Genomic DNA, 23,251 nt, shown 5'->3' with positions numbered 1-23,251 from the left:
ATTTGGGGAACATATTTACCAATCAATGCGGAGACATTTCTGCCCACACTAATTCTTTCACTTCCTTTAAGCTTCCGCTTATGAGTGCACAGCTCTTTCAAGAATTTAGCATATCTTGGAATTTGCTTTATTGCATCCAGCAGAGGTATGTTTACCTCTACTTTTCTAAATGTTTCCAATATCTCCTCCTCTGTCTCTTCCATTTTTTTGTTGGAAATTGCTCTTGGAGGGAATGGAAGAGGGATATGCAGCTTCTCTTTAGATTCACCTGCATAGAAATTGTTAGGTAACTTACTCTTCAAATTTTTGTCATCATCTTTTTCTGGAGTAGAGTGAAGTTGGGCAGGTTCATTTGCTGATCAGGAAGATGTTGCTGGTTGAGGTCCTTGACACTACTTTCCCGACCTCAATGTAATGGCACTCACATTTTTGGGATTCTGGACAGATTGAGAAGGTAATCTGTCAGAATTCTAGAAATGTTGTTCATTTAACTGTGTAGCCAATTGTCCCATCTGATTAGTTAAGCTCTGAATGGAGGCTCTGGTCTCTTGTTGAAACTGCATGTTTTGCATAGTCATTTGCCTGACAAGTTCTTCAAGGGAAGGTTGCGGAGGAGCCTCAACTGTTTGCTGTCTCTGGGGCTGTTTCTGTTTTTGCTGTTGTTGTGAAGGATTTGACCATCTAAGGTTGGGATGATTCCTCCAGCCGGGATTGTACCTGTTGCTGCAGAGGTCATAATTGTTCTGTTGTGGCTGATTTTGTTGCTGAGGTTAAGGAGGTCTGTTGTAGATGTCTGTAGCATAAGCTTCAGGCTGTTCAATTGCTTCAGATTGTTGCACAGAAGGGCAAAGGTCTGTGTGGTGGTCGGCAGAGGAGAATAAACCATAGAGTCTAGCGACAGGTGCAGATTTTTTATTCATGTCCAGTTGGCTTACCAGGTTAACCAAGGCATCTAGTTTACCTTCAAGCTTCTTAGTCTCGGCTGATGAAGATGAATTCATGACTACTTCATGCACTCCTCTAATGACAATAGCATCACTTATGGCACTAAATTGCTGGGAGTTGGAAGCCATCTTCTCAATTAAATTTTTGGCTTCAACAGGCGTCATGTCTCCAAGGGCTCCACCACTGGCAGCATTTATCATACTTCTCTCCATGTTATTGAGTCCTTCATAAAAGTATTGGAGGAGAAGCTGCTCAGAAATCTGGGGGTGAGGACAACCGGCACATAGTTTCTTGAATCTCTCCCAGTATTCATATAAGATTTCTCCACTGAGTTGTCTAATGCCTAAAATATCCTTTCTAATGGTCGTGGTCCTGGAAGCAGGGAAAATTTTTTCTAAGAATACTCTCTTGAGGTCATCCCAGCTCGTGATGGACCTTGGAGCAAGGTAATATAGCCGGTCCTTTGCCACTCCCTCTAAAGAAAGAGGAAAAGCCTTCAGAAATATGTGATCCTCCTGGACATCTGGGGGTTTCATGGTGGAGCAAACAATATGGAATTCTTTCAGATGTTTGTGTGGGTCCTCACCTGCAAGGCCATGAAACTTTGGAAGCAAATGGATCAATCTAGTTTTAAGAACATATGGGACATCCTCATCAGGGCATTGGATGCACAAGCTTTCGTAGGTGAAATCAGGTGCAGCCAATTCCCTTAGAGTCCTCTCACGGGGTGGAGGTTGTGTCATGTTCTCATAATGTTCAAAACAATAATGCTCAAAATCACCAATAACAGAATGCTCAGGATGCTCAAAAGGTACTAAATGATGTCTAACTAATCTATGAAATGTCCTATCTATCTCAGGATCAAAGGGTTGTAAGTCAGATGGATTTCCTCTAGTCATACACTAAATTCAGCATGCATAATTAGTTGCCTTCTTATGCAAGTAACGGTGTAGGTTTGAACTATAGCTACCATTAAATGATATCCAAATGACTTGAAATTTTGTGAGCAACCTTATAACATGATGAGAAGATAGCACAAAAAATTTCAAACGAAAATTCAAAGTCTAACTATATAAGCTAAAAATGATAAGTCAAGAAAAATAAGGGAATAATACTTGGAAAATAAAAAGACTTTTGACAGAATTGCAATTTTTGGAAGAAGGAGACCTCAGCCGGCACCTTATATAAGTTATAGTCATTCTGATACCCGGAGCAAAAGTTATAGTCGTTTGAAGTGTTGACAAAAATCAAATTTGCTACTTTATTGGAACTTTCAAATCTGACCAAACTAAGGGCTCCAGCTATTTTCCCCACAAAATATGGATCAACAGAAGTGACCACAAAAAATTCAGCCAAAAATAACAACTATAGCTACCAAAACAAAAAATCCCAATTAATTCAGCAAGGGTGGTCTCTAAAATCTGTCGCTAAAGGATTTCCACTACTACCCTGTTTTCCAGTTCAACAAAAGTGGTCGCTAAATCCGTCGCAAATCACTATTCAGAGCAGAACACAAACTGAAACATGGGAAGCGCTGAACAGAAAAACTAAAATAGAACACCACACTAAACAAAATAACAAGACTCTAAACACACTTAACGCAGCACGAACACAACACTAACACAACACACGAAAGCATAAAACAACTAAACATAAAACATGAATTACTAGCTATTATGAACCTTTGGACACTGCTCCCCGGCAACGACACCAAATTTGATCGAGGACGTACCCGAATCAAATAAACATTAAAGTGTAGTAACTAGGAAGTGATCCTAGGTCATTTTCCAACGAGCAATGATACAATGAATAGATGTGAATTAGAAAATATCAGAATTAAAACACGTTGCTTCCCCTTGATTCACAAGCATGTCTCTAATCCTAGGTTATGAGAGTTTATCCTTATTCAGTTCAACCACTTATTCCAACCCTACATTAAATTACTAAGCGAAATTTAACATAAGGCATTTATTATGTGATTAAGCAACACATACACCAATTACTCATAAACGATCATTAAGCATGAACGTAAATTAAGCACAAAGACAATTAATCAAGCACTAAGCATGCATGAATTAATAGCAACAAATTCAGAGTAATTAGTGAAGAGGAAAAACTGAACAAAATTTAACAATAATAATAGAACCTCAAAGAGAACTGTGCTTGATCCTCAAGAGAAAACAACACTGGGGACTTAGCCTTCCATTAATCAATAGAGAACGAAATTTTATTGATAAAACGAAAAATCAGAACTGGAATTGCAAAATCGAAAAAAAGGGGAAAGAGAGGAGAGAGAGAAGAGCCTAAACTAGAACCTTGGTGCTATTATATAGTTTTCCAGCCCCAAAGCTTACAAATCTGTTTTAAATCCAAGCCCATAAATAAAATAAAATCAAATCTAGATAAGATAAGATAAGATCTAGATGAAATAATATCTAGATGAGATCAAATCTAAATAATATCTAGATAAGATAAAGTCTAGATAAGATAAAATTTTGTAGAATAAAATAGTCTATCCTCTTCATGTCCAAGCCCAATTCAGGATTCAAGCTCAATGCTTCATTAATTCCTGAAATTAGATTAAAAAATCAAATTAGCTGAATGGGCCCAAATAATAAAACTGCCTATTTAATTTGACAATTAAGAATAATCAGTACTTAAAATGGTGCAAAAAGGGGTAAGAAATAGGAGAAAATAATGGCACATCACACGCAGAGACCGTAATGGTCACTCGCTTTCAATGTTCCAAGACTGTCAAAGTCCCCTTTATCATCCAAAGACAAACGAGTCTGATGGTATGCGGGGATGATGATGGTCATCCGTTTCTAATGGATTTTTTTAGATTGTTGCAGTTCCCTTGGCTATCCGGAGATAGTTAAGTCCAATGGCATTCGGAGACCATCCTGGTCATCATTTGCATTTTGAAGATGAGAATGTCTTTAGTCATTGCATGCCTTCAAAGGCGACAATGACCATCATTTGCATTTTGAAGATGATAATGTCTTCAATCATTGCATGCCTTCAAAGGTGACAATGACCTTCATTTTCACTTCAAAGACGACAATGTCTTCCGTCATTGCATGCTTTCAAAAGGCGACAATGACCTTCAGTTGCATTTCGAACACAACAATGTCTTTAGTGATTGCATGCTTTCAAAAGGCGACAATGACCTTCATTTGCATTTCGAAGACGACAATGTCTTCAGTCATTGCATGCCTTCAAAGGCGACAATGACCATTATTTGCATTTCGAATATGACAATGTCTTCAGTCATTGCATGCCTTCAAAGGTGGCAATGACCATCATTTGCATTTCGAAGACGACAATGTCTTCAGTCATTGCATGCCTTCAAAGGCGACAATGACCATTATTTGCATTTCGAAGATGACAATGTCTTCAGTCATTGCATGCCTTCAAAGGCGGCAATGACCATCATTTGCATTTCGAAGACGACAATGTCTTTCATCTCAAAAACTTCCATATCTTTTGTCCCTATGCTTCATAGAACTCGATGTCCTCTGTTTCTATGCTTTTTAAATAAATAAGAATGATAAAAGAATAAAATGCGAAAAGGAAGAACTTCAATGTCTTCATGCTTTCACGAGTTTCACTGCTTGGACTTCTGCTAGTGGCCGGTTGGATGGTGAGTCCCTCGAATGAAATTAGTGTCTTTATCTTTACTTCCCTTTTATTTCCAATAAAAGATAAGTAAAGAGGCACAACTGTCACATCCTAATTTCGTCTGGGGACAATTGTTTGTCAACATTCAGATTTTCCCCAATCAAGTTGAGCTGCTTAACATCGATCGTTGCGCAATCCATAGGGTTTCACGATGTTACAAAAAGAAATGAGTGAGATACTCAGAATTGGGGCAATTTTTGTCAACATGGGGATTTTCGCCAGTCAAGTTAAGCTGCTTAACAGCAATCACTGTGCGATCCGTAGGGTTTCGCGACGTTTCGAAAGGAAATGGGAAAGAAATTCAAGATATGGGCAAAATGGTCCATTTTTGGACATTCCTTAGCCCTGGGCCCACTAGATGACTTAGTGGAGAAGCAACCAGCTCGCCTGGATGAGCAAATAGCTTCTGGAGTAAGTCACCAGCTCGCCTGGGTGAGCTGAGCGGCAAGCTCCTCCCCCTATTTTGCTATAAATAGGCATGGGAGGCTGAGGGGAAGGGGTCAACACCCTTAGTGAGCAAATTCCACTAAAATTGGTGAGAAGTAGGAGAAAAAAGAAGAAAAATCAAGGCCGAGGCGCTTCTGTAACGCTTTCGTGATGTTTCTGTGATCAATTTCGTGAACTTCCTTCACCGTTCTTCATCGTTCTTTTTTCTTCATCCGGTTAGTGTTTGCTTTTAAGGATTTGAATTTGATTTATGGACCCTTAGGGGTCCCCTATATTATTTTGTGCATCTTCATCTCCTTCTTCGATCATCGGTGATCTTTTTCTTTGTTTAAAGTGAGTTTCGACCAATCGTTCATACCATAATCTTGTTTAATCACTGTTAAAATAAAATTCAACCGATCGTATGTGTTGTAATCTCACTTAATCACTGTTTAAATGAATTTCAACTGATCGTTTGTGTTGTGATCTCACTTAACCACTGTTTAAATAAGTTTCGACCGATCGTTTGTGTCGTAAACTCTTTTCATCAATGTAAAATAAGTTTTAACCGATCATTAACGCTGCAAGTTATCTTAAAAAGGGATTGAAGATTAATGAGTCAAAACCAAATAAAACCAACTTATAAACTTCTTTATTTCATCAAAAAAATCGAGAGATCATTCAAAGGTCCAACGCCTTAATGTTTTTATCCTTTCAAAATCAAGAGATCATTCAAAGGTCCAACGCCTTAATGTTTCTCGCCCTTTCAAAATCAAGAGGTCGTTCAAAGGTCCGATGCCTTAATGATCCTTTCTTTTCAAAAATCGAAAGATCTTTTCAAGGTCCAACGCCTTAAATGACTTTTCTTCGCAACTAAAGTCAATCATTCAAAAAAATAAAAACGATTTAACCAACGTTCAGTTCTTAAAAAACTACGTAGGTTTGATTTCCTCATTGCAATTGAGGAATACGTAGGAGCGAGGGAAACACCCTTATCGACCACAAAAAAAGTAAAAAAAAAAACATAAAAAGGGAAAAAGATAATAAAACATGAAAAGGGAAGATAAATAATATTGAAGTCATGATTTGCACACTCGATTAAAGGCAGTCGTGCCTTGTGACGGGCGCATAGGGTGCTAATACCTTCCCCGTGCGTAAATGACTCCTAAACCCTCATTTCAAAAATATGCAGACCTTCAACCCTTTCCATTTTGGTTTTTCCGACATTTTCCTCGAATAAGCGTTGGTGGCGACTCCGCGCGTTTTCCTTCCTCGGAATACGCATCCATCAAGTCCCGCATCGTGCCCCCCACCGGAGGGCAGGTTACGACAGACCCCAAAAAATAAATAATATTGAAGTCACGTTTTTGCACACTCGATTAAAGGCTGTTGTCCCTTGTGACGGGCGCGTGGGGTGCTAGTACCTTCCATATGCGTAAACATCTCCCGAACCCTTTTTTTTCAATATTCACATACCTCTTTTTGGTTTTTCTAACGTTTTCCTCAAATAAATGTTGGTGGCGACTCCCACGCGTTTTCCTTTTTGGGAGACGCTCCTTTGGCTTTTCGCTCGCACTCCCGTCGTAGGGTAGGTTGCAACACTTCTGTTTTAGGGGAAGCAAGGAGAAGTGGTGACAAGGATGTTAGGGCATCCCCCTGCGTGCGACATAGCCATGGTGTTGGGTTGTTGTCGTCTCCTTTGTTGTTGTTGGCTTTGAATGGGTGAGGGACGATGTTCTAATGCATAGGTCCTCCATCACCTCTACGATGAGTGTCACCACTTTGTAGTGCCAAGTGAAGTTAGAAAGCATTAAGGACTCCTGCAAGATAGTCATCCAAGCTTACGTAAGTGATGACTTTCCTTTTCTAAGGGCAACGTCGAGCAGTCCACCCTTTCTTTTTTTTAGCACTTGAACGTGGCCCCTTCTCAACTCCACCTCAATAGTTGGGCCCTGGTGAGGGCCTGTGAAGTCCTGTGCCCCTTCTTCAACATTTGGCCCAGTGTGTCGATGTTTCTATATTTTTTCCAGATGAAGTTGACAGGCAAAATCAATTGGGTCTCCGATCGAGGCCGTACCCGAATCAAATAAACATGAAAATGCAGTAACTAGGAAGTGATCCTAGGTCGTTTCCCAACGAGCAGTGACAAGCCAAATGTTCATAATATGCTTGTAGTAACAGTAACGATGGGGGGGGGGGGGGTTGGTTGTTTGGTAATTAAAGAGCAGAACAAATAAAATGGAATACGAAACTACTAATATTAAAAACGGGTTGTTTCCTCTTATTCAGAAGCCACTCTCTTATCCTGGGTTATGGAGAATTCGTCCCTAACAGTCAACCACTTAATCCAACCCTATTTCAATTTACTAAGCGAAAATCAACTTAGGGTTTTCAATACGTGATTAGGCACCACATACACCAGTTAGCCCTTCGTCCATTAAGCATGAACGCAAGTTAGGCTCAGAGGCAATTAATCGAACACGAAGCGTGCACTGATTAATATTCACGAAATTGGGATAACTGGTGAAGGGAAAACTGTCAGGAAACCACATTACAAGCGAAACCTCAAAGAGAGTTGGGCTTCGTCCTCAAAAGGAAACAACACCAGAAAATCTAGCCTTCCATGGATTCAAACAGAAAATGCAATTGAAACATGAAGCAGAAACGTAAATGAATGGAAACGTAAATGAACAGAAATGTAAACGAACAGAAATGTAAAATGGAACAGAAACGTAAATGAGAGTAGAAGAAGTAGCAAGAACGAAATTGTAATTAGAAGCAGAAAACGTAAAATTGCATTACGAACTCAGAAGCAGCAAAACAGAAAAACGAAAAACCCTAAAACAAAGCTCTGAATGATGAATAGCATAACAGAATAGAATGCCCCGCACGAATCCCAAGGCAGCTATTTAAAAAGAGTCACTCAAAGTCACTGGGCCCTATTACAATACTCTGGCCAAAAACGAAATAAACACTGAACAACATAAAATAAAATTGCCAAATTTCCTAATTAGAAATTAACTAAGATAAGCGCTGCTTTATTTGCCCTCTTCAAGTCCACAACCAAAATCCGGATTAAGCCCAATGTTTCATTAATTCCTGAAATTAGATTAAAAACATCAAATTAGCTAAATGAGCCCAAATAATAAAACTGCCTAATTAATTGACAATTAAGACCAATCAATAATTAAAATGGTGCAAAAAGGGTTTAGAAAATAGAAGAAAATGATGGCACATCAAAACCCCCCATACTTAGCCTTTTGCACTCCTGGGCAAAATGAAACAAAGAACAAAATCCAAGGATATCAGAGGGAGACAAACAAAAACATTCACATATTTCTCAATGAACATCAAGGAATGAAAGGAATGGGTAACATCTAACATAAGGAGATCCAAAAAGTCAAGACATTCATGAAAATCATCCAAGCAACCCAATCATGGCAAAATAGTTAATCAGCTCAAGAATGAAAAGTGATAAAGCCTCACAAGATATACACTCTATCTCTCAAGTGTCTAGGCTACTATTTACCCTCAAAGCACCCATGAAAGCAAACACCACATAAACTTGGCAAGATTCTAAAATTGACAATCAACCCATAAACACAAGCACATGAGGATCAAAAGGTCTTTTAAGGTTGTAATGGGGCCAAGGACAAGGTATGGAGAAATATGGAATAAGTGGCTAAATCCAAAAGGAATAGAGGAGCAAAGGGGAATAAGTGCATATTAAGAAAAAAAATAAAAAGAAGTAAAGATAAAAATTAAACATGAAGAGTAGAACCAAGAGTTTCATCATTCTTGTGCCATTTAAGATCTTATTCACTCAACTTTATTGCTTTTCTTTTTCTCTTTTTTTTTTCTTTTTTTTCGATTTTTTTTTTTTTTTTTTTTACTCTTTAGCCTTTGAGAAACAACATTTCATTCAGCATGTCCAACATTTAACCAATATACAATGTACATCAAGTATGGCCCAAAATACATCATGAAGCATAGCCAACAAAACAAGTTGTCCAATGAAACAAAAACCCCCCCACACTTATTCCCAAAACAATTCCAAAGCTCCAAAATTCCTTAAGGATATGGTAATATCATGGTTTTTCACTTAAGGCTTGTAGTGAGCTTCAAAACAAGGAAAGGGAAACAAGGCTCAAAAGGGCTATCAAAGGAATTAATTCAAGGTAAGTCCATTTGGCTAGAAGCTTATAAGAACAAAATTGCCTTAATCATTTCCAAATATGCATGTGAATAAGGACGCATCAACAAGAATCAAGCCAAGGCTATTGTGCAAGCAATCAATGGGGCAAAACACACCAAATGATTATAATGATGGATGGCTCAAATTCTCACAAAGGTAAAATCATCACTTTCAAATTGAGCTTTCAAAACTATCATGACATGTAGAGAAGAATCAAGGATTTCAAGTCACAAAATGTCAAGAACTTTTATTTTCAAAACAATTACCCATTTCTTGAACATACCCTATAATTCAAAGAAAAACATGCAAAGTCGTACGTGCACATGAAATTGACCCAAAATATTAAACTGAAAATCCGACGAAACTAACAACATTAACAAATTAACACAACTAACAAATTAACAAAACCAACAAAACTAGCAAAACCAAAGAACACTCCCCCCCATACTTAAACAACACATTGTCCTCAATGTAGCACAATTAAAAGATTAAAAACAATTAAATCATCAAAGAGAATCGGACAAGTGTAATAAAAGCAAAGAAGGAGATAGGAAAAGAAAAACTCCCTAAGTCATGGTGGAGGAAGAGTAGGGTGGAGTAAGGAAGTCTCTTCCACCACTGCGTCCACTAAAGAAGGGTTCGTGAGGAATGGCTTAAGTCGATGTCCATTGACCTTGAAGCTCTTGTTTGTGGAGTCGCTTTTGATCTCAACTGTACCATAAGGAAAAACATTATTAACAACAAAAGGACCAATCCACTTAGACCTCAACTTACCACTCATGAGTCCAAGCCTAGAATTATACAATAACATTTTTTGCCCAACCACGAAGTCTTTTTTAACTATCATGCTATCATGGAACTTCTTGGTCTTTTCTTTGTAGAACTTGGCATTCTCGTAGGCTTCTAGGCGGATTTCATCTAACTCACTCAGTTGCAACTTCCTTTCCTCGCCAGCTTGATCCATAGAGAAGTTGCAAGTCTTCACTGCCCAGTATGCTTTGTGCTCAATTTCCACTGGAAGATGACATGCCTTTCCAAAGACGACCCGATAAGGAGACATTCCTATGGGTGCTTTGTAGGCAGTCCGATGTGCCCAGAGAGCATCATCAAGCCTGGTACTCCAATCTTTCCTGCTTGGCTGCACAATCTTCTCTAGAATTCTCTTGATTTCCCTGTTAGAAATTTTTGTCTGTCCATTAGTCTGGGGGTGGTATGGTGTGGATACCCTGTGTACCACCCAGTACTTTTTAAGCAGGGCATGCATTGTCCTGTTGCAAAAATGGGTTCCTTGATCACTAACAATTGCTTTAGGTACTCCAAACCTGCAAAACAGATTAGGCCTGACAAAGTCTGCGACAACTTTAGCATCATTAGTTCTAGTGGGCTTGGCTTCCACCCATTTTGAAACATAATCAACTGCAAGGAGAATGTAAACATAACCAAAAGAGACAGGAAAAGGACCCATGAAATCTATACCCCAGACATCAAACACCTCACAGAATAGCATAGGTTGCTGAGGCATTTGTTGTCGCCATGTAAGTGTATTTCCTGCTCTCTGACACTGCTCACAAGTGCTGCAGATCTTCCACGCATCTTTAAAGATGGTGGGCCAATAAAAACCACATTCAAGCACTTTGCGAACTGTCCTTTGAACACCTAGATGACCTCCCGGTGCGGAAGAATGACAGAACTGCAGGACTGAGTCAATCTCATGATCTGGAATGCACCGTCGAATGACCTGATCACTGCACAATTTCCACAAGTAGGGGTCATCCCAAATAAAATGCTTAGCATCACTTTTAATCTTATCTTTTTGGGCCTTAGATGCTAAGGGAGGAAAAACAGAGGCAACTAAATAATTGACAATGTTAGCAAACCAGGGAGTAGAAAGAGAGTCAGAAATACTATACAATATATACAAATGATCATCCGGGAAATCATCCCGAATAGGTGAATCTGCATCAGAGACACGTTCGATCCGACTCAAATGATCAGCAACTAGATTTTGTGCTCCGCTCCTATCACGGATCTCCAAGTCAAACTCTTGGAGCCAGAGCATCCATCGGATCAACCTAGGCTTAGAATCAGCCTTCTTCAACAAGTACTTTAGAGCTGCATGGTCAGTATAAACAATAATGCGAGTACCAAGCAAATAAGATCGAAATTTTTCAAGAGCAAAAACTATGGCTAGAAGCTCTTTCTCAGTAGTAGTATAATTTGCTTGGGCAGCATCTAAAGTCCTAGAAGCATAATATATCACCCTGGGCAATTTATCAATTTTCTGAGCAAGGACAGCCCCCAATGCATAATTTGATGCATCACACATAAGCTCAAAAGGGGCTGTCCAATCAGGTGCCTGGATGATGGGGGTGATAGTCAACGCTCTTTTGAGGCAATCAAAAGCCTCTTTGCATCTGTCATTAAAGTCAAACTCCACCTCCTTTTGCAACAAGTTGGACAGTGGAAGGGCTACTTTGCTAAAATCCCTTATAAAGCGCCTGTAGAATCCTGCATGACCAAGAAAAGATCGCACCTCTCGCACACAAGAGGGGTAAGGCAATTGTGAAATAACAGAAATTTTTGCAGGATCTACTTCAATACCCTTATTGGAAATAATGTGGCCTAAAACTATACCTTGCTCAACCATAAAATGACATTTTTCAAAATTTAGAACAAGGTTAGTTTCGATGCATCTATTCAAAACTTTTTCCAAACTATTCAAACAACCATCAAAAGAGGATCCATATACAGTGAAATCATCCATAAACACCTCTATGCAATTTTCTAAAAAATCACTGAAAATACTAATCATGCACCGCTAGAAGGTACCAGGGGCATTGCACAGGCCGAAAGGCATCCTCCTATAAGCAAAAGTGCCGAAGGGGCAGGTGAATGTGGTCTTTTCCTGATCCTCAGGAGCAATAGTAATTTGCATATAACCAGAAAAACCATCAAGGAAACAGTAGTGGGATTTACCTGCCAGGCGTTCAAGCATCTGGTCAATGAATGGCAGGGGAAAATGGTCCTTTTTGGTAACCTGGTTCAGCCTCCTATAGTCAATGCAGACTCTCCAACTGTTCTGCACCCGAGTAGGAATCAGCTCCTCCTTCTCATTTCTGATCACTGTGAGGCCAGTCTTCTTCGGGACTACCTGGACGGGACTCACCCATTGGCTATCGGAGATAGGATAAATGATTCCAGCTTGCAAAAGCTTGGTTATCTCCTTCTTTACTACATCAAGAATCACCGGGTTGAGTCTTCTCTGTGGTTGTCTTACTGGTTTAGCTCCATCCTCTAAATTTATTCGATGCATACATGTGGATGGGCTAATACCAGGAATGTCCGCCAGGGTCCAGCCTATAGCCTTCTTATGCTTCTTGAGAATTGACAACAACTTCTCCTCTTGTTCATCAGCAAGGGAGGCAGATATAATCACTGGAAAACTCTTGCTATCATCCAAGTAAGCGTATTTTAAATTTGATGGCAGAGGCTTCAATTCTGGTGTGGTCGGCTGGACAGTGGTAGAAGGAGATGGTTTCTCAGCCTTTACCTCATAAAGAAAGTCAGAGGTATGTGTACTTCCTGAAACATGGTTAGTCCTATCTGACTCTATAAAATCAATCTCAAGAGGTAAAACACCACCACCAGGCATGCAATCAATATCACTCTCAGATTCACTCTCAGCATCAAATTCAGACATATGATCAAGTACAATTTTAGACTTAATGCATGAAGAGTGAGAGGCATGCAGATTAGAATAAAGATCAGTCATGTATTCATCAACAACATGGTCAATTATTTCAGCACGAAATACAGAAAGATCTTCAGATGGGTATTTCATAGCATCCAGAATATTAAAATGAACAGTTATGTCACCAAATTCCATAGACAGTGTGCCTGCATAAACATCTATCTTAGTTCTAGCAGTTTTCATAAAGGGTCTGCCTAGAATGATGGGAACTGATTCTTGAGAAAATCCATCTTCCATATTCAAAATATAAAAATCAACAGGGAAAATCAGTTCACCAACTCTAACTAAGACATCTTCTATGAAACCAACAGGGTAGGCAACACTTCTATTAGCTAAATGAATTACCACATCAGTAGACAGAGGCATAACACTAACAGAAGCTCCTAAATCTAGCATGGCATTGTCAAACTTACTATTCCCTATGATACAAGGTATGCTGAATGTACCTGGATCTTTGCATTTTTCAGGAATTTGAGGAACAGATTTACCAATCAATGCGGAGACATTTCTGCCCATGCTAATTCGTTCACTTCCTTTAAGCTTCCGCTTATTAGTGCACAGCTCCTTCAAGAATTTGGCATATCTTGGAATTTGCTTTATTGCATCCAACAGAGGTATGTTTACCTCTACTTTTCTAAACATTTCCAAGATCTGTTTCTCTGCCTCTTCCATTTTTTTGTTGGAAACTGCTCTTGGAGGGAATGGAAGAGGGGGAATGTGCTGCTTCTGCAAATCAGAATTACCTGTGGAAGAAGATTCACCTGCACAGAAATTGTTAGGTAAATTTTTGTCATCACCTTTTTCTGGAATAGAGTGAAGTTTGGCAGGTTCATTTGCAGATGAGGAAGGTGCTACGGGTTGAGGTCCTTGACACTGCTTTCCCGACCTCAATGAAATGGCACTGACATTTTTGGGATTTTGAACAGCTTGAGAAGGCAGCTTGTCAGAATTCTGGGACTGTTGTTGATTCAATTGGGTAGCTAATTGTCCCATCTGATTGGTTAAGCTCTGAATGGAGGCTCTGGTCTCTTGCTGAAACTGCATGTTCTGCATAGTCATTTGCCTCACAAGTTCTTCGAGGGAAGGTTGTGGAGGGGCCTCAACTGTTGGCTGTTTCTGGGGTTGTTGCTGTTGTTGGATTGGTGGAGGAATGTATGGTCTGCTTGGGCCAGCAGCATTTTGGAAGGAAGGAGCAGGCTGCTGTTGTTGTTGCTGTTGTTTCCTCTTATTCAGAAGCCACTCTCTTATCCTGGGTTATGGAGAATTCGTCCCTAACAGTCAACCACTTAATCCAACCCTATTTCAATTTACTAAGCGAAAATCAACTTAGGGTTTTCAATACGTGATTAGGCACCACATACACCAGTTAGCCCTTCGTCCATTAAGCATGAACGCAAGTTAGGCTCAGAGGCAATTAATCGAACACGAAGCGTGCACTGATTAATATTCACGAAATTGGGATAACTGGTGAAGGGAAAACTGCCAGGAAACCACATTACAAGCGAAACCTCAAAGAGAGTTGGGCTTCGTCCTCAAAAGGAAACAACACCAGAAAATCTAGCCTTCCATGGATTCAAATAGAAAACGCAATCGAAACATGAAGCAGAAACGTAAATGAACGGAAACGTAAATGAACATAAATGTAAACGAACAAAAATGTAAAATGGAACAGAAACGTAAATGAGAGTAGAAGAAGTAGCAAGAACGAAATTGTAATTAGAAGCAGAAAACGTAAAATTGCATTACGAACTCAGAAGCAGCAAAACAGAAAAACGAAAAACCCTAAAACAAAGCTCTGAATGATGAATAGCATAACAGAATAGAATGCCCCGCACGAATCCCAAGGCAGCTATTTAAAAAGAGTCACTCAAAGTCACTGGGCCCTATTACAATACTCTGGCCAAAAACGAAATAAACACTGAACAACATAAAATAAAATTGCCAAATTTCCTAATTAGAAATTAACTAAGATAAGCGCTGCTTTATTTGCCCTCTTCAAGTCCACAACCAAAATCCGGATTAAGCCCAATGTTTCATTAATTCCTGAAATTAGATTAAAAACATCAAATTAGCTAAATGAGCCCAAATAATAAAACTGCCTAATTAATTGACAATTAAGACCAATCAATAATTAAAATGGTGCAAAAAGGGTTTAGAAAATAGAAGAAAATGATGGCACATCAGTCTCCTTGAACAATGTGTCCATGAAGCTATTCGAGTTTGACTCGAACGTATTTTTTCATTTCAAGGACCATCTCCTCAAGGTCCTGGCTATTGACGTTGTGGCTGATGTCTTGCCATTGATGTTCAACTAGGATGGGGAGCCGCACTTCCTATACTACCGGCAGTCTGATCCCACCAGGTTCAAGTCATTTGACGAGGATTTGTTGACCCTTATGGAGAGGGTCGACAAGGCCATCTTAGAGTAGCTTTCGACCTCGCTGGACACACGGGCAATTTGTCTCTTCCCTCGATGAGTGATCCCCTTACTACCTTGGGCAGTAAATGTTTTACCTTGACTTCCTTTTTTGTGTCTGAAATACATTGTGGCTTGAATTAACACTTGTTATGTTGTTGTTGTTTGTTTTGCAGGTATTATGGGTGACTTTGCTTAGAGGCCACCAGTGAAGCAGGTCGAACCTACTGGTGGGACTGTGTCACCGTCTGCTGTCGTTCCTCTTGGTAGAGAAGGGAGTCAACTTGTAGTTGAGGTTGGCCCTATTGTTGGTGTTGCTAAGGCCTCCCCCAGTGTTTCTTCCTCTATTTTCGTTAATAGGAAATGAGATAACGGTGATGGGGTGTCAGGTTAGAAGAAGTCGAGGGCCCCTCTTAGCCTTCATGCACTAAGGCAGGTGTCGCAACCTACCCTTCGGCGGGAGGGCGATGCAAGGGCTCACGGGTGTGTCTTCCAAGGGAGGAAGGCGCGCGGAGTTGCCACCAATGTTTATTTGAGGAAAACGTTGGAAAAATCGGAAAGGTGTGATCTACGAACTTTAATCATAAAAGGTTCGGGAGTTGTTTTTGCCCAAAGGAAAGGTATTAGCACCCCACACATCCATCACAAGGGACGACAACTTTTAATCAAGTGTGCAAATATGACTTCAAAATGTTTTATTTTCCCTTTTTTATGTCTTTGTGTTTTTATGCTTTTTATGTTTTTAATTTTGGTGTGGTCGACAAGGGTGTTTCCCTCGCTCCTACATATCCTCAATTGCGATGAGGAAATCAGACCTACGTAGTTCTTTCAGAACTAAACGTTGGTTAAGTTGATTTTATCTTTTTTCGCAAGATATATTTTAACTGAACAAAAGTCATTTAAGGCATTGGACCATTAAACGATCTTTTGGTTTTTTTGGAAAAGAGAGAAACATTAAGGCGTTGGACCATTAATGATCTCTTGGTTTGGAAAGGAGATAAGTGTTAAGGCGTTGGACCTTTAACGATTTCTTGGTTTTTTGAAAGGATAGAAACGTTAAGGCTGGACCATTAACGATCTCTTGGGGTGGTCGACAAAAGCAGGGCTTTTGCTCCTACATATCCTCAATTGTGATGAGAAAATCAAACCTACATAGTTCTTGCAAAAGCAGTAAAGTTACATGTTGATTTTATGCTTTTGAACGGTTTTTAGTGATTTTTGCGGACAAAGCTTGATTTGTGAGTTGATTTTAGCTTTATTTCACTTTGTTTATTAGTCAATTTATTCAAGGAAACTTCCAAAGAAAAGTATCCGATTGATTTTTTTTATTTTTATCTTATTATTACTTTTTTCCAAGATATTTTGATTATTTTATTATTATTTTGCTTTTTTTGGTTTAACCGAGGTTACAGTGTGAACGATCGGTTAGATTTTGCTTTAACAGTGATTAAACAAGATTACAACGCAAATGATCGGTTGAAATTCATTTTATAATTTATTAGGCGAGATAACGGCTTAAATGATCGGTTAAAGCACGTTAAAAATGGAAGAAAAGAAAATCGAAAGTGAACAAAATAAAGATGAAAGCCAACAAAACAAGAAATGAATTAAAAGTCTCGGATTCGAAAACTTACCGGTTGAAGAACGAAGAACGGATGAAGAATGGTGAAGAACGGCGGAAAACCTTGACGGATTTGCTCACGATAATGTCTCGAAAGCATTACGGAAGCACCTCAGCTTGGATTTTCTTCACGGAAACACGTTTTTTCACCCAAAACAGCTGAAATGCACAGCCAAGAGGGTTAGGGACCCTTTCGAACAGCCTCCATTCGCTTATTTATAGGAAAAGGGGAGAGGAGGTTGCCGCCCAGCTCGCCTAGGCTTCCAAAATGTTCTAAAAATTGCTATTTGCACCCCCATCTTGATAAGTTCACCCCCCTCCCTTTTTGGTAATTTACGGAAGCCTTACGGAAGCATATAGGACTTGATTTTCTTCTTTTTCCTCTTCCCTTTCACCAATATCAAGTGAAATATGCTTACCCATGGTTTTCAAAAATTTTATGGAAGTATTACGGAAGCCCCATAAACCATTTTTCAATAAAACGTGGAGGATCTTGATAAGTTCACCCCCCCTTGTTCGAAATCTCACAAAACTTTACGGATTCCACCGCGATGAGTGTTAAGCCTTCCGAAGCGATCAACAATGGTCCTCTGATGCAATCCTACCCCGCAAGGGCATTGGGTAGAAGACTCCAAGTAGATTGGGCTAGAGATCCAAGGGAAGGCCCTAGGGTTCTCATGAGCCTTAGGGTAGATTTTGAGCCCATGGGCTAAGTATGAGCCCGCTTATCTTTGTAAATATTAGAATAGGTTTTTCCTTCATCTGGGCCTTGTATTTTGGCCATTCTAGTAGTATAGGGTTTTAGCCTTGTATTTCGGGGCATTTTGAGTAGTCTTTGTAGTAAGGACTTTTTTTTTGTATTTTCATGTTTTTTTGTCATGGGGGTGAGCTTAGCTATTAGAGAGGTGTGTGTAGCTAAGCTCTACCTTCTTTAGGAATATTCTTAAGGAAGTTTCTCAAGGAGGTGAGATTAGTTATGAGAGGGGTGTGTGTAGCTAAGCTCTAGCTTCTCAAGGAAGTTTTCTCAAAGAAGCTTCTCAAGGAAGTTTTCTCAAGAAAGCTTCTCAAGGAAGCTACCTAGTCTATAAATAGAAGCATGTGTAACACTTGTTGTAACTTTGATGAATGAGAGTCTTGTGAGACATACTTCAAAGTTCCACTTCTCTACCTCTTTTATTCCTTCAATTTCGTGCTCCCCCCTCTCTCTTTATCTCCCTCTTTCTTTTCCTCCATTGAAGCATCCTTCCAAGCTTCTTATCCAAGGCTCATCTTGGTGGTGAAGCTCCTTCTTCCATGGCTTATTCCCTAGTGGATGGCGCCTCCTCTCCCCTCTTCTCCTTTGTCTTCCGCTGCATCTCCATGGTGGAAAACCACCATTAAAGAACCTCATTGAAGCTCAAAGATCCAGCCTCCATAGAAGCCCCACAAGCAAGCTTCCATCATCCTTGGATGAAATTAGAGTGTAACAGTTTATTTACACACACCCCACTTTGCTAAATACACCCCCGTTTTCGTGTTTTTGACCGGTTTCTTTCCGAAACATCTCGGAACTTTACAAATTCCACAATGATGGGTGTTAAACATTTTGAGGTGGTCAAACGAAGGTCGCATGCCGACAAACAATGGTCCCCGGACGAAATTAGGGTATGACAGTTACCCCTCTTTACTTATCTTTTATTGGAGATAAAAGGGAAGCAAAGATAAGACACTAATTTCGTTCGAGCTGAATCTTTACCCGACCGGCCACTAGCGCAAATCCAAGCAGTAAAACCCGTGAAGGCATGAAGATATTGAAATTCCTTCTTTTCTCGTTTAATTCATTTTCATTTTCATTTTCACTCCCTCCTCCCCCCCCCCCCCCCCCCGTTTTTTTAAAGCGTACAAACAAAGGATGTTGAGTCCTACAAAGCACAGGGGAAAAGGATATTGAAGTTTTTGAGGTGAAGACATTGTCGCCTTTGAAGGCATGCAATGACTGGAGACATTTTTGTCTTCGAAATGTAAATGAGGGTCATTGTCGCCTTTTGAAGGCATGCAATGACTGAAGACATTTTTGTCTTTGAAATGTGTTCGGACATTGTCACCTTTGAAGGCATGCAATGACTGAAGACATTTTTGTCTTCGAAATGTGTGCGGATTACTATATAGGGAATCTCCGCATGCTACTTGACTTCTCACAGGTTCGAGTAGCATAAATGTGTGTACGGATAACCCTTGGGTGTCTCCGCATGTCATCGGACTCGCTGTCTCTGGATGACAAATGTGCATATGATGATGTTAGTCTCTGCGTGTTAATGGGCTCGCTTGCCTTTGGTTGACAAAAGGTGCAGATGACGACGTTAGTCTCTGCGTGTCAATGGGCTCACTTGCCTCTGGTCGACAAAAGGTGCGGATAACCATAAGGTAACCCTGCATGTCATCGGACTCGCCGCCTGTGGATGACAAAGGTGCAGAAGATGACGTAAGTCTCTGCGTGTCAATGGGCTCGCTTGCCCCTGGTTGACAAAAGGTTCAAATGACGACGTTAGTCTCTGCGTGTCAATGGGCTCGCTTGCCTCTAGTTGACAAAAGGTGCGGATAATCATAAGGTACCCCCGCATGTCATCGGACTCGCCATCTCTGGATGACAAAGGTGTGGAAGACAACATTAGTCTCTGCGTGTCAACGGGCTCGCTTGCCCCTGGTTGACAAAAGGTGCAGATGACGATGTTAGTCTCTGTGTGTCAACGGGCTCGCTTGCCTCTGGTTGACAAAAGGTGCGGATAGCCATAAGGTACACCCGCATGTCATCGGACTCGCCGTCTCTAGATGACAAAAGGTGCGAGACTAAAAATAGTCTTGGTGTTCTTTCACTAAAATGAGAACATGCTTTAGTAAAGAAACAAAAACCTCCAACTGATCAGAGAAAAATGTAATTTGGAGAAAAAGATGTGCCTATTGGGGAAGAAGAGTATGCTGATGAAATTTTTTCATAACCACAAATGAGATTTTGGATGTTAGCATTTCATTTCTAAACGACCATTTAGAGGAAACACCGGGTCCAACAAAATAGAAGAAAATCATTCGAAGTGTATCAATCTCACACAGGTAAGTGTTTTATCCTAATTTTGAATCCTAAAAGGGTGGGAGTATTGTAACATCCTGGAAATTTCTACCCGGAATTTTTGGAAACGATGTATTTTGAATGATTATATATATAAGTATTATTCAGTGTCTATGCCTATATGTTCTTGGTAGAAATAGGAATAGTGGGGGGGCAAGATATGCGGGCTGGACTAATTAAGGGAGAGAAATCCATAACTGGGAGGTTATGGGTTAATTCTTAATTAATTAGTTAAAAATCATCGTGTTGCGTGCGACTTAAAATTTAACGAAAACAACCTCTAAACCACACTCGGGGTTTCATTCTGAGCGTTTTGATATATATATTGCTTGCTTTCGAAAACTGGCCCCGGCGGACGCAGAGAAACGCGAGAAACTGGAATCAGAGAAACGACACGCAAACCGAGGCAGGATTTTAGCGTTTCAAAGGTCAGATTTTTCTCACTTTTGTGACTGAGTATGGGTCACAGTCAAAAGAGAAAGTGGGCCCTTTTGCTCCAATCGAATAGGGACATGTGGCAGAGCTTGAATAAAATAATGGAAAAAAGGGAAAACCCTTTTTATTTTTAAAACCAAAAAGCTTTTCTCTCTCCTCACTCAGCCAAAGCAGAAATTCAGAAGCCTTTTCTCTCCCTCTCTCACGTAGCTTTCTTCTTCTTCATTCTCCATTGAAGCTCCACACAAAGCTCCAACCTTTGGTGCTCATTTCTACTCCAAATCGCGAAGGGAGGGCATTTTTGGAGTCGTGAAGTGCGTGGCTACGAGTGGGACTTCGAAATTTCAGGTTTGGGTGGACTTCTTTCTCTCTTAAATTTCGTGGGTATGGGGTTTTGGGAGATATGATGGGTGGTTTTGTTAGTTCTCTGCTGTGTGATGATTATTTGTGAAGGCATTTGCTGAAAACTTGTTGAAATCGCCATGTTTGGATGAATTAGACATACCCATTCTGTTTTAGGGTTTTTGTGAGGATGTTTGTGATGTTTATATGCTGAAATTGCTGATAGAAATCTGTTAGAGACAAAGGGTAGAACTAACCTAGGGTTAGAAAGTGAGAATGTGATGTTATGAGTGGAAAAAGAGTGAGACTTTGAGAGTTGGAAGGCTAAGTCTGAATTCTGTGGTAAATGGAGGCTAAAGTGAGTTAATACTAGCTTGAAATGTCATTTAGGACTTATGAGAAAGCTTGGACTGTGCTAGAGAGAAAAACAAATGACCAAAGTGAACCAAGAGCCATTTCTAGGGCAAAAATTGGGTGTTGAGGAGTCAAATTTTGATTCGGTGGAAATTTAGGTGTAAATCCAGTTTGAGCAAGTTTAGATTGATGTTATAGACTTGTGTGAGGTGAGAGTTTGCTCCAAATTTACCTCATTCTAAATTCCACCTTTCAAACCTAGAAAAGCCATTGAATTGAGGGGTTTTGGACACCTAGATTCTGTGTTGCTGTGTTTTGAAGCTTGATTTTGGGTTAGACATGATTGATACATGAATTGGGACTTGTAGGAATTGATTTGGGCAAGATTGGATGAGGGGAAGTGGGGTTTTCGAAATATACTCTTTGTGCAGATTTTGCTGTAAAATTGTGCAGCAGAATTCTGCACAAGTGCAGAAAAATCCATGTATTTTGCTGGTTGTGGAAAGAGTAATGTAAAATGAGTTCTGGACGTTTGCTAGTAGATCCCAACGGTCAAAATGTAGGCTTATGCACTATGGACTTCCAGTAAAATTTTGGAGTCGATCCAACGGTTAACAAATTGGATCGAAGGAATTGTTACTGGGGTCTTTGAGTGGGAAAAGCTGTGATTTTTGGTTGGTGTTTTGGCAGAGTTTTCTGCCTTTGCTTTGTTTTGCTTGGCTGTGATAGCTTGTGCTGTGTGAATGTTGTTTTGCTTGGATGTTGTGGAAGCTTGGGAGGATTGATGGGGACCCGGTGTTGAGAGAAACGAGGATATGGGCTACGTGGGAGTACGTGAGCTCAGTTGGAGGTGGGCAACAGGGGATGGTGGGTTTATGCGCGCATTGTGGATGTGGAAAACTTGTTGTGCACCATCGCCCGACCGCCACCTAGTACCACATGTGATGGGTACCCCATAATCCTACAAGCTTGAGATGAGGAAGTGTTGAAGAGTGAAACTTCCTGCTTTTATTGTTGACCACAGAGTGGTACCTGGAGATATGTCGCGGGGGTCAGGAGACCTTGGGGACGTCAGGTGGGGTGCTATTGCCCAAAACCAAGCTTGACCAATCCCAACCCAACCCGGGCATAGTCGGTCAGTGAGAACCTGTGATGTACCTAAGCAGGCGAGCTCCTGGCAGTCAACAGATAAAAGGAAAACAAGACCACAAAGCAAGGAGGCTTGTGGTGGCTGGCCAGCTGTGAATTTTGTGTAATATGTGGATTGTGGTCTCTGGTAATCGATTACCAAAGGTGAGTAATCGATTACAAGGCTTAAAATTGAGGACAGGAGGCTAAGATGGTCTCTGGTAATCGATTACCAAGGGGTGTAATCGATTACCAGGCTTGAAAACGAAGTCAGGAAACTTAGGGAGCCTCTGGTAATCGATTACCAGCCTGTGTAATCGATTACACAGAGGAATGGGTCACTGGTAATCGATTACCAGGCATGTGTAATCGATTACACAGTGTATTATTGCATATTTCATGTCCTGAGGCTGTGTAATTCAAGTTTAGCCTCTGGTAATCGATTACCAAGGTTGTGTAATCGATTACCAGAGATGAAAAGCCTCAAGATACTCCTTTTAACGTCATGTAGTGGTTATGAGGTGCATTGTGTGCAGCGCAGTTAGATTCTTGTGAAAGAGTCTACCCCTTTCTTTTCTTCTTGTAGATCGTGATGGCGGCACAGCTAATCCGTGATCGAGTAGAGATGGAGTGCCTAGAGGGAGCTTGGGAGACCCTCGAAGGCAACACGAGGTGCCGATTTCGGGGCACCATTCGATTCACGGCTACTTCTTTGGTGCATCCAGATGAACCTGCACGGACGCTTCAGCGCACTGTGGAGTGGATACTACCCACGCCTACCACATATCGTCTAGTGGAGCCCGCTCAAGTGATCGAGGTAACGTCATCCGAGGAAGACCCTGAGGAGGACCTGG

At 40.5% G+C, this 23,251-nt stretch overlaps 1 non-coding gene across 1 annotated transcript; it reads left to right on the top strand.

Moving 5' to 3' along the window:
• Window positions 1-1,203: 1,203 nt before the first annotated feature.
• Window positions 1,204-1,310, top strand: LOC113000840 (small nucleolar RNA R71). Its single transcript, XR_003266161.1, has one exon. It is a non-coding gene; the product is annotated as a small nucleolar RNA R71 (small nucleolar RNA).
• The last annotated feature ends 21,941 nt before the right edge of the window (window positions 1,311-23,251 follow it).

Source organism: Glycine max, chromosome 20 (assembly GCF_000004515.6).
Source record: "Glycine max cultivar Williams 82 chromosome 20, Glycine_max_v4.0, whole genome shotgun sequence".
Taxonomy (NCBI): domain Eukaryota; kingdom Viridiplantae; phylum Streptophyta; class Magnoliopsida; order Fabales; family Fabaceae; genus Glycine; species Glycine max.
The sequence above is the reverse complement of the archived record's forward strand: the minus strand, read 5'-3'. Positions and strand labels throughout refer to the sequence as shown.